Here is a 13,431-nt window from a genome sequence, read left to right as displayed (position 1 = left end):
GGAGTGGATATTTGAGATGGATGTGGTTGGGGTTGGGGTTGTGGTCGAGGTGGATAGTAGGGATAAAATGGAGTTGGGTATGGAGAATATTGGGGAAATATTGATGATATTGTGGATGTCTCTCATAAACTCTTTTCCAACCTTATTTCCAAGATTGGTTTTGGAGTTGAGATGGTCAATGTTGCCTAGGAAATGGTGTGTTCCAATTAATTTGAGGTGGATATGCATAACCTTGGAATTGTGAATTAGGTTGTTGCATCATACTAGGTTGATTAGGCTACCATGGTCCTCTTGGAGCTACATAACATAGCTTCTTTGGTGATTGACTCGCTCCATTGTCCTTTTGGTAAACTTCCTTCAACCTTGGTAATGATGGACAATATTTGTCATCTTGTGATTTTGCATGGACAACACAAATATCAACATCTTCCTTTTCTTTATCTTGCATTCTTAACATTTCTACTTGTTTGGTTAGATTGGTAAGAATTTATGTTTCAAAGTCATCAAACAAATTTCCAAGTTTAGCTTGACCTACCGATCTTGATTTTGATTTACTTACTCTTGCCCTTATTCTTGATATGTGTTTGCATGTTTCACAAATTTCTTCAAATGATAATTGGTATACATCACCTCTACTCATGAGATCAAGGAGATCAATCCACTCATCCCTAATTGTTCTAAACAAGAGGTTTTTTAGTATGTCAGATCCTAAATGATGTAATTTTTCCCTCTTAACATTATACATGAACCTCTCTATTAGATCCTAAATGATCTCATCTTATTTTTTATTCATTCTAAATATTTTTTCTTTAAGATCATGGTCTTTATATTTTTCTAGAAATATTTTTTGCATACCATTCTATTTAAGAGCTCTATCCTTCAATGTTGCTGGAATCAATCTCAATTTTTGAGTGTTTAGTAAGTAACCATAAGATATACAAAGGATTTCAAATTCAAAGAGAAAGGATTCTGAGTCTTCTGACCTTAGACCATGAAATTTTGGAAGAAACGATGGAGGTATGTTCTTCATGTCCACACTACTATATGTATCTTGAATGAGAAATCCGAGAGGATCTTCCTCATTGTCATCATCTCCATTCATTTCTTCTACATTCTTTGCCATATCTTCTTAGTCTACCTACAAAAGTGGATGGTGATGTGGCTCTTACTGAACCACGTAATCAAATAGGGGGTGGGCTGGTGTTCGAGATTTTTTTTTGTTTTTATGATTGAATGGAAACACTAATGCAATGCACTTTTATATTTTTGAAATGAAATATGCCTAAAGAAAATATTTTTTGTTTTTGAAAAAAAAAATGAATCACTTAGGGAAGAAAACAATGCATACTTTGACACCTCCCCAGCAACGGCGCCAAAAAGTGATGAACCTCAGTATTACAACAAAAACACTGAAAATCCCAAGGGACTGACTTTAATTATCAACCCAGTGTTCGTACAAACTTAAGAGGTATCAAAACTATATGTGCAGAATTCAATGTGTCATTCCTTTGATATCATGGTGTAATGGAGTGCATGTACTGAAGTCAAATCCTAAACTAATTGCAGAAAATGAAATGCTTGAAATGGAAACCTTAACCTATTGCAAGAAAGAAAGTACAAGGAAAGAAACCTATTCTAATTGCATAAATATCATGAACTAAATGTAAACCATTACATTTCAAATATTTTAGATCCATTAACAGAGTTCATTGGAGGTGGCAATCAAGAAAATCATCATTGTATTATCCAATCCATAAATATGTCCATTAAACCAAATCGTTGAAATGTTTTGCATGGGTAAAGAGGTGAGTCCTAAGTGGTCTTTAGTCTTCTATAATAATTTATTTAGAGCCTAGGGGTCTTGATTCAACCCTAAGGGACAATAACCAAGCTTCTTGAGTGAATCTGGGCAAGTAAATGCATGTTGGAAGGCTACTACAGGAAACTACAGGATGTTACAGATTTACTACAGGAAGTTATAATTCATCGAATGACCCAACAAATAAAATCCAAATTGTATTGAAAAATTTGATATTTACTAGGATGTCTTAGATCTCCATTCCAATTGGAATCACTCAAAAATACGTCTATTAACCCATGCTAAAAAATTACAAAAAATTACTAGTCTAAAATCTAGAAATTCGAGAACTAGTGAGCTAGTAAATCTATCAAATGCCTAACCTAATTAAATGAAAATTCAATGGGGTAATTTTTGTTATTAACTAGATTTTTTTTATCTAATTTAAATAAAACCAACTGGATTGAAGCTCGTTAGAATGTTCTAAAAAATAGAATAAGTTTATTATTCTTTGCCACAAAGGAGTTCCAGAAATCTTGATTTGGGAATAAGCAAACTAATCAAAGTAGCTCAATGATTGCTATGACCTTCCAAATATTTTCCAAGGATGAAATGATGCTTGTGATCCTACAAAATAACTTGCATCAACCATTTAACCCAATCCTACAACAAGAAATCATTAATACTAAATGCAGAAATAGAAAGAAACAAGAACAAGAGATGCATGTGAATAAGAAGTGAAAAGAAAAAAGTAAATGATACAAAAAGTCTTTGAGGCTCCTGATATGGCCAATCCCAAGGAAACTCAGATTCCTATGAAGGAGACCAAGATCTAGAAGCTGAACATGTAACCAATATTCATTATTTCCATCAATACAATTACATCCCTACAAGAAATGACAGTGGAGCTGCAAAAATACGAGTTCTCTCCAAAAAAGGACTAATAAAAATCTACCCCTAGAAGAAAATTCGACTTGTTACTTATAAAAAATGATTAGGAATCGTTCCCCATGAAAGGACGAATATTTCCCCACAAAAATCCTTTGATTAGTGGATCTGGTTCCCAATACTAGGAATCTACATTAAATGGAAGGGAACACATTCCTAGATTTTCTCAATCATTGGAGCTCCACAATCTATGCCATAATTCCATAATATATTGTTGATTTATTATTTAGTATTGATCCTCCTATAGTAGGGATCAAGTCCCTAAATTATCTCTTCCTCCAAATCTCCATAATCTACCCAATATTCTCATAATATTCCACAAAAATAAATAATATTGGCACAAATATGCAATTATTAATAAACCTTCCTAATGAACATATTAAATTTAAAAGTACATTATCTAATGCAAAAACAGAGGTTTAATGTGCTGAAGGATGGTCCAATGGGCCCTATTTTATGTCGAATTTAGAGGCATGGGCCTTAATTTAAGTCTAATTTAGAGGCCCATCACCCACGTGGCACTTGATGCACCCACGTGGGGTCCTACTTGGTACCTAACTCACCCATATGGTGGATCCACATAGCACTTGACACACCCACATGGTGGCCTCACTGTGCGGGCACAAACCCTAAGCAATGTTATGTTCGGCCTCCTTCAGACTCACACATTTTTAACAACAAACAGGTCCGACCTCTGACCTAGGTCGAGGACGGCCCCCAGTTCTGGATTTGAATTAAATGGGAAACCATTCTAACCCTCAACCTCACAAACCCCCCCAACCTCTGACCTCATGACCTGCAAGCAAGGAAAGTGAGGTTGTCCCATTGAAGGTCAGTGCTTCTAGGAAAACCTCCTAACCTTTGACCTGCCTGACCTACTGAGCAAAATTTAAATTTTAACTTGAACTTTTCTAGTCTTCTAGCACTTTGAAACTGCTTTTATTTTTCTAACTTTTCGAGGCTTCCAAAAAATTCTTCTAACACTTGATGGCTGAAAAATTCATAAGGAATACATGTACAAACTCAAGAAACACTCAATCATATGCATTATAATAATATAACAACATTTTCAAGTGCATTTCTTCCAAAATACAAAGAGTTGTAGTAGCTCACTAACTGAGCATAAAACTCATTTTCTTGTCTTAATAGCCCTGTCAACGGAGCCGAAAAGTTACAAGGGATGGAAAAAAGGCCTCCTTCCATTAAATTAATAATGTGCCCAATAACATGCAACAAATCTTCCATTACATATACATCAATTTAAGCATGCAATGAACATAAGATTTCAAATCTTTCCACACTATCCATTAACATTGTTGGGCACTCCTTTCTACCAGTGCAACCAAGAATTATCATAATGAAGTAACCCCTACATCCAAGATGTTAGTATAAGACCATGCATCTCATGCATTTATTCTTTCACATCCTCATGTAGCTTGAAATTTATACAGTAAACATGCACAATCCTATAATTTAAACAAAATCATATCACTACAATAAGGAAGATTGCATGTTAGTCACTGCAAGAACTAAATCAATTCTGCCACATGTTGTTCCAACACCTTTTACACAGTGACAAAAACACATTGGTCAATTATAAAGCTAAATAAATCATGAAATTGCCATCAATAAACATCATTTTCAATCCAGTAGTGAAAATAGGCATGTGTGTGTGTGTGTGTGCCTATTTTCATTACTGGATTGAAAATTATGTTTATATATATATATATATATATATCATTCTTGAGAACATAAGAGATATTTATCTCAAAACTAATGGGCAACTGAGTCTGGGACTATGACTCTCCACCCAACCATATAAAACTTGTAGTTATCACCCCTGAGTTGGATTCCAGAGGTTGAGGGATATTTTGCTTCAGGTATTGAATACATTCATAAGTTCAAATAGGGACTCCAGAGATTCATCCACCTCCACCCACCAGCTGAATTGAAACCAATGAAACATAGGGATTCTGGAGACCAATTGTCTCCACCCTTTAAAACACAACATTATGGTTCCATTTAAGCTTCCATAATTCACAATAAAATAAAAATACAAAAAGGAAGCATCTGAAAACCCTCCAATAATTTTCCTAGACTAATTCCTCCACCCCAACCCTTAGGGATTTCCTAAAAAACACCATATCCACCATCTAGGCCACCGAGTATTCGAGAAGTAATCAATTCCTCACCTAGTGATTTCTTCATGCTCCCTTGCCAACTAAACACTTCATTCCTTTATGTTATTCTTTCTCTCTTGATATTTGAATTTCTTTGTCCTCTTACTTCCTATGCTCTCTTCTCTCTTTTTCTAGCTCTCCCTTTTTTCTCCTTCCTTTCCTCCTTTTTTTCTTGTTGTTCCCATATTTCCTAGAAATTCCATTTTTTGCTCTTCTTGATTGTCCAAATTCCCTTAAACTTTCAAATTCCCTCATTTGAATTTTATGTGCATTAATATTATTTTCAATGAGTAATCACCCCATCCCTCAGGAATATTTGTCCCATTACTTAGCCCATTTTTGTTTTTATCATAATTTTTACGTTGCATACATAAATATAAGTTAATTCGGGGTTGTCACAAACCCCTCCCCTTGGCAGAACAATGTCCTCGGTATTCTTATTCCATATGCAACACTAAAACATGCTTTTAAGTGCATGCACATATTATTTATTGGAGCCTTATCTACCCATTTCTATACAATATTTACAATTCATATACATTTAATTCAACCAACAAACAAAAAATTATATATTTCCATCATTGAATCAATCATTTCCCAAGTGGCTTCCAGGGGACCAAAGTGCCCCCACTGCACATTAACTTGAGCTATTGGTCGATTCTGGAGCATTAGTATACTCTGGTCTAGAACGCATACTAGTTATGGATGGAATTATCCCTTTGGTTCCACCTATAGCACAAGCCAATCAATCACATGATTATAATCTTGTACATGTATTTTAAGCAAAGAAACATGGAAAACATCATGTATTTTAACTAATGGAGGTAAGGGAAACCTATATGCCACTAGTCCTGTCCTTTAAAGTATCTCAAAAAGTATACAAAATTGTGGTTCCAACTTGGCACATGACCAAATCCTCAAGGATATTTTCTTGGGTTTAATTCTCAAGTAAATATGTTCCCCAACTTGAAATTCCTTACGCATCCTATTCTTAACTGCACGGCTCTTCTTCCTATCATGTTCCACCTTTCAACAATGCTTAATAGTTTGCATTTTTTGTTCCATTTCCTTTATCATATTAGTACCAATAAGGACCATGTTCACCGGATCACTCCAACTAATAGGAGTATTACAACTCCTTCCATACAATGCTTCAAATAGTATTATTTTTAAAGAGTCTTGATACCCATTTTCATACGAAAACTCTACAAGTGGAAGATAATATTTCCACTTATTTTGTTGGTGCATCACATACATCCTCAACATGTCTTCAAGGATTCTATTTTCCCATATTTCTAAAGATGATAAGTTGTAATTAAAGTTAATTTTGTCCCCAATCCTGCAAATAATTCCTTCCAAAACTTGGAAGTGAACTTGGCATCTATATTTGAAATAATTTTTTGGGAACTCCATGCAACCTAAAAATATCCTTTATGAACATTTGAGCCACTTCACTTGCTAAATTGGTAAATTTAACTACTACAAAGTGAGCTACCTTTATCAACTTTTCAATCACCGCCATGATTGCATCATGTTGTTTGAAGGTTCTTGGCAAACCAGTGATGAGGTCCATGGAGATCACTTCCCACTTCCATTCTGGAATGGGAATGGGCTACAATAAGCCTGGTGGATGTTTACATTCAATATTCACCTAGTGACATTCTATGCATTTTTCAACAAAATCAGCCACCTCCTTTTTCAAATTAGACCAATAATAAAACTTCCAGATGGTTGTGAGAGTCTTTGGGTATCCCGGATGTCTAGAATATGGTTTTGCATGAAATCGTATCATTATAAGCATCTTCAAATCATCATTGTTTGGTACATATATTATTTTCTTGAATAAATTTGACCCTCATTTATGAGATGATATTCCTCATCCTCACCATCTTGTTGCATATTTTCCTTTACTTGTTGACATTTCTCATCATGTTGTCATGCATGTTTGAGATGTTCTATTAGACCCACTCCATAAGAACTTATGGTTTTTATGTGATTCAATTGGATTCTTCTACTGAATGCATCAACAACCTTGTTCTTCTTTCCTTTGATGCATATTATCTCAAAGACAAATTAACTAAGTATAGATATCCATTTAGTTTGTATTGCATTCAACTTGGGTCAATCAAATAAATATTTGATTCCACCATGATCTATCATGAGCATGAACTTTTTACTGAGAATGTAATGTCTCCACATCTTCAATGCATGAATAATGGATGCTAACTCTAGATCATGAGTCACATAGTTTTTCTCATGATCATTTAATTTTTGTGACCCATAGCAAATTTCCTGTCCTACCTGCATCAAGACTGCACCAAGCACTTGTTTGGAGGAATTTGTGCAAACCACAAAATATTTGTCTGGATCCACAATACTCATCACATGTGAATTAGTGAGAAACTGTTTAAACTTCTAAAAGCTTGTTACACATTTTGTTGTCCATTAAAATGTCTTTCCCTTCCTATATGAAGATGTGATATGATGACCTATCTTGGATAAGTTTCTGATGAAACTCCTACACTAGGATTCAAATCCCATGAATGATCTAGTCTCATTCACAATTTTTGGTGTTGGCCATTCCATAATAGCTTTGACCTTTTCCAGATCAACTGATATCCCCTCCTTGGAGACAATGTCCCCCAAATAATGTATATGTGACTGAAATAAATCACACTTGTTGAGATTTGCACAAATCTTATGCTCTCTCAACAAATGTAGTACTGTAGATAGGTGTTTCTCATGCTCTTCTTCAATCTTCAAATAAACCAATATGTCATCAACAAAGACAATCATGAACTTGTCCAATTAAGGACATAGCATATTGTTCATTAAGCACATGAAATTGGAAATGGAATTAGTAATCCCAAATGGTACCACTATAAACTCATAATTCCCATATCTTGTCTGGAAAGTAGTATTATGAATGTATTCCTCTTTTATGTGCACTTTATGATACCCAAACCTCAAATCTGTCTTTGAGAAGACCATTTCTCTTCTAAACTGATCAAATAAGTCACCAATCCATGCTAAGAGATATTGGTTCTTAATTGTCACTTCATTTAAATGTCGGTAATCAATGCAAAGTCTGATTGTCCCGTCCTTTTTCTTTACAAACAATAGTGTAGCTGCCCATGGTGATACACTTGGTTGTATGTAACCTTTATGAAGCATCTCTTTCAATTGTAACTTTAACACAACCAACTCATGTGTACTCATCTAATATGGTTCCTTGGATGTTGGTGCTCCTCCAAGCACTAATTCGATAGATAAATCAACTTCTTTAAGAGGACGCAATCCTAGAATATCAGCTGGAAATATATCTTTGAATTTTTTCAACACGGGATACTTCTCCAACACTTCAATCTTCTCCTTCCGCGAGTTATCATTAGCTCTTCCATTGCTAAAAAATTGTACAACAAATAATTTGTAGCCTTTTTAGCAACTACGATTAGTTTTCATGGTTGTAATCAATCTCAATAAGGTTGGCTTATGCTTACCCTATAAGATTTTTATTTCTCCAACATCATCCAGGCATTCAATTGCCTTTTCAGAGTATTCAACCATATTTTTTTGCATGTACAACCATTCCATGCCAATAACATGTTGTATGCACCCAATGGCAACAATTTTAAATGTGTTATTATTGGCATGTCCTAGAGTTCAAATGCACATAATTTCACCTAATAACTAACGTTTCCCTTTATTCATGTTTCCAACTGGACTAACCAAGGTTTTTCATGTAATTATTTGGCCAGCTTTCACTTTTCCACCAACTCCAGATTGATATAATTGTAACTAGAACGGGGATCAATTAGAATAGAAATGATCTTATTACACAACTTACCTTTCATCTCGATGATGGATATCTGGTGGTTTTCCTAGTGATCATCCACATTTGCATAAATTATGGGAAGACTTTGTGCCACATCCCAAGCTTCCTTGGAACTATAAATTTTTGGACCTACATTTTTCTGGTGTGGCCAATGTTACAGATCCATTTGGGCGCATCAACCCCAAATTACAGATCGATACTATTAGAGCCCATCAACCCCTAGTGCAGTTGTTACATGCCCTAAAGAATTTAGTCATCAGAATGCCTCACTTCCCAAGAAGTTACATCACTAAAAACATCCAAAAACTACCTCTAAGAAGATCACTACAGGTAGGCCTTCATTAGGGTGCACTCAATGCAGACCATACATTGATAGGGTGCTATGCAGCGCACTTGGTCCCTCTTTGGCCTGCACTGAGCGAAGTTGAGAGAACTTCCGTGAGGGTTTGAAGATTCCTTATCCATTGGAAGCCTCTAGAAGTTTCTCAATGCCACCTACTCCTTTGAGTTCGCATTTGGATAATGAAGATAATTAGGAAACATCAATCCCTTATCCCTTATTCCATGGAACTGATTTCTAAATTTAGAAAGGCATTCATTATCACCATTGATGACATAACCTCCTTCATTCACCTATAAAAAGATCACTCATCTAAGAGATCAGGGGCTGAAAAGCTATGCTTGGAATTGGTTTACATGTCCCCAGCATGATGAGAGGGAGAGTCTCCTGTAACCAGATGGAAGTCGTCGCGGTGAAGTAGGACGGTTATCCAACGCCTTTTTGGCTTCGTCCAGATAGGAACAAAGGTGAATGGGGTGATTCCCTTCACATAAACTATAGGGAAACTTAACTTTACTATTAGGTGCACGCCCCCCAAGCTTCATTACATTCACCTAAATAGACTACTTGCAGCTATGAGGTGGATGGAATGAAGGTTCTTTTACGAGATCAAATGAAAGACTCGACTGGGATTTTACGAGATCTAATAAAAGACTCGACTTGGAACTTGGGACCTTCTTTCATTTTTTAATGAGCTTGACACAAGACAAGGAACTCTGCTCAGATTCCTTGTTTCATTTTTTAATGAGCTTGACACAAGACAAGAAACTATGCCCATACTCCTTGTTTCATTTTTTAGTGAGGTTTACACAAGACTAGGAACTATCCTCATGGACCTGTTTCATTTTTTAACGAGGTTGACACAGTAAAAGAACCATTCACCATTGTCCCTATCTGGACGAAGGCAAAAAGGTGTTGGATAACCATCCTACTTCACCGCAGCAACTTCCATCTAGTTACAAAAGACTCTCCCTTTCATCATGCTAGGGGCATGTAAATGAATCCAAGCATAGCTTTTCATTTTAAGCTTGTGTAAAAATAAAATTGAATCCAAGCATAGTTTTTTCGTTTCAAGCTTGTGTAAACAAGAAACTGAATCCAAGCATAGTTCCCTATGGTTCAAGCTTGTGTAAAAATAAATCCATTTCCATTTTTAACCCTTGTGATTGCCATTCTATTGGCCTTTTCTATTAGATGAGCCTTGGTTGTTTCATTCCATCACCACCATCTCTTTGGTTGATCATACGCTTTTACTTGGTTGTTTTACCTTTTTTGAGGATAGTTCCTTGTCTTGTGTCAACCTCGTTAAAAAATGAAACCAAGGATATGAGGATAGTTCTTTTACTGTGTTAACCTCACTAAAAAATGAAACAAACCCTATGAGGACAGTTCCTGGTCTTGTGTCAACCTCATTAAAAAATGAAATAAGCACGAGGACAGTTCCTTATCTTGTGTCAACCTCATTAAAAAATGAAACTAAGAATATGAGGATAGTTCTTTTACTGTGTCAACCTCGTTAAAAAATGAAACTAAGAATATGAGGATAGTTCTTTTACTGTGTCAACCTTGTTAAAAAATGAAACAGGTCCATGAGGATAGTTCCTGGTCTTGCGTCAACCTCACTAAAAAATGAAACAAGGAGTATGAGCATACTGTCTTGTCTTGTGTCAAGCTCGTTAAAAAATGAAACAAGGAATATGAGCAGATTTCATTGTCTTGTGTCAAGCTCATTAGAAAATGAAACAAGGTCCCAAGTTCCAAGTCGAGTCTTTGGTTAAATATCGTAAAATCCCAGTCGAGTCTTTCATTTGATCTCGTAAAAGAACCTTCATTCCATCCACCTCATAGCCACGAGTAGTCTATTTAGGTGAATGTAATGAAGCTTGGGGGGCATGCACCTAATAGTAAAGTTAAGATTCCCTATAGGTTATGTGAAGGGAATCACCCCATTAACCTTTGTCCCTATCTAGACAAAGCCAAAAAGGTGTTGGATAACCGTCCTGCTTCACCGCAGTGACTTCCATCTGGTTACAGGAGACTCTCCCTTTCATCATGCTGGGGCATGTAAACCAATTCCAAGCATAGTTTTTCATTTTAAGCTTCTGTAAAAATGAAACTAAATGCAAGCATAGTTTTTCGTTTCAAGCTTGTGTAAACATGAAACTGAATCCAAGCATAGTTCCCTATGGTTCAAGCTTGTGTAAAAATGAACCCATTTCCATTTTAACCCTTGTGATTTCCATTCTATCAGCCTCTTTACTCAGATGAACCTTGGTTGTCTTGATCCCATCGCCAACATCCCTTTGGTCGATCATACGCTTTCACTTGGTTGTTTTACCCTTTTTTGAGGAACAGTTGCAATGAGTGGTCTTATTAGCCAGCATCTTCACATAAATCAACATTTTTTGAGAAGTTCCAACATCACCGGAACCAGTTGGTAACTTAGACACCACTCGTTCCTCAAAATGGAGTCCTCTTTAAGCTCTTTTAAAACTCTCTAAATATGAAAATATTGTCGAGCGCTTGTCTCTTCCAGCTTGTCAAAGGATAGGAAACAATATCTCTCAAGTATTACTTTACGCTTTTTTAGACTTGAGAGATTCACTTACGAAAATTAACTTGTCGAGTTTCCTTTTTCGTCCCTTTCCAAACTCCTTAAACATGAAAAGGATCGAGTTATATTTGTCGTTAAAAAACTTTAAAAACATCAAATAGCGACAAACTTGTCCATCTAGACAAGACCGAGTTTCACCTTCGCTAGACTCGTTAAAGAATAAAATAGCGATGGATTCGCCCGAAGGGTGAAATTATACAACAAGCATATGTTATCCTCCTCAAGCTTGATAAAAATAAAGAGATACTAGTCAACAATGACTGGGGAAAATGGGAAAAAGTCAAGAAAAATTTATGGTAGCAAGTCGCTCTTGAACATGACACTTTCACCTCATCACCGTGACTATGTGGGTTGGGTCATTCAAATTGATGGTTATCACACCGTTGGTCTAACATACCATCCATTACTTTGTTGTGGGTCAATGCTACCAATTCATCTTAGTGTTGCCGACATGTTCAAGATAAGTCATTCAGTTCAAACTTCATCCTTTGCAATACTGTAAACCTTCATTTTCATGTACGCCATTCCTGAACCTTTGTGTCGTCAGTCGATTCTCATCTCCAAAATCATTTACCTCGTTTCATGCCGTAGATGTGGGAAACATCAAAGCCCTCTTGTGACGAGTCACTTCTTGTCAACATCAGCACATCATCCAATAAGTTGACTTAGAAACACCCCTTAAGTACCTTGAGGCTTACATACATCAATGGAAATTTTCTCACTTCCGGCGATAGGTCGATATCACTGGCCTTTGACCAAAAGACTTTGTATGGTGTTTGACATCAAATCATTTATTCACACCATGTGAAATGTACTGTAGTACCTTGAGGTTTATTATCATTATCAATGATTCCTCTCGCATCTGTTAACGACTTACATCATTGGCTGGTAATCAGACGATGTCTTTCCATGTTCAACTTCAGAACATCTATTCACGTGGTTAGAATTGTACTTGAGCAAAATATTAAACGATATTGAAGACCCCGGTCTAGTTTCATCCATCCGGGTTGTGATATTTTTAGGAGTACTAAATCAAATGTACAATGGATTTACATTCATGGTCAACCATTCATGGGTCTATATCTGTAGATGACTATATTTATACATGTAATGAAAGTTTAGAAGCTGAGCATGGGTATGCCTCCCTCAGCTAGTTCATGAGAAAAATAAAATTATCATTATATATGTATTGTAATTAATACAGGTCACCTGCCATTTCAAAACCTCCTCTCCTCATGATAAAGCATTTCAACTGACATTTATATATTTATGACTTCATGCTTTAGGGGGCAACTGTTACAGATCCATTTGGGCACATCAACCCCAACTTACAGATCGATACTATTAGGGCCCATCAACCCCTAATGTAGTTGTTACATGCCCTAAAGAAGTTAGTCATCAGAATGCCTCACTTCCCAAGAATTTCCATCACTGAAAACATCCAAAAACTACCTCTAAGAAGATCAGCGCAGGTAGGCCTTCATTAGGGTGCGCTGCAATGCAAACCATACATTGACAGGGTGTTATGCAGCGCACTTGGTCCCTCTTTGGCCTACACTGAGCGAATTTGAGTGAACTTCTGTAAGGGTTTGAAGATTCATTATCCATTGAAAGCCCCTAGAAGTTTCTCAATGCCACCTACTCCTTTGAGTTCGCATTTGGATAAGGAAGGTAATTAGGAAACATCAATCCCCTATCCCTTCTTCCATGGAACTA

The sequence above is a fragment of the Pinus tabuliformis genome, chromosome 6 (assembly GCF_031772625.1).
Source record: "Pinus tabuliformis cultivar Carrire ecotype Pingquan chromosome 6, CPIR1, whole genome shotgun sequence".
NCBI classification, from domain to species: Eukaryota; Viridiplantae; Streptophyta; class Pinopsida; order Pinales; family Pinaceae; genus Pinus; species Pinus tabuliformis.
This window is presented reverse-complemented; position numbering follows the sequence as displayed.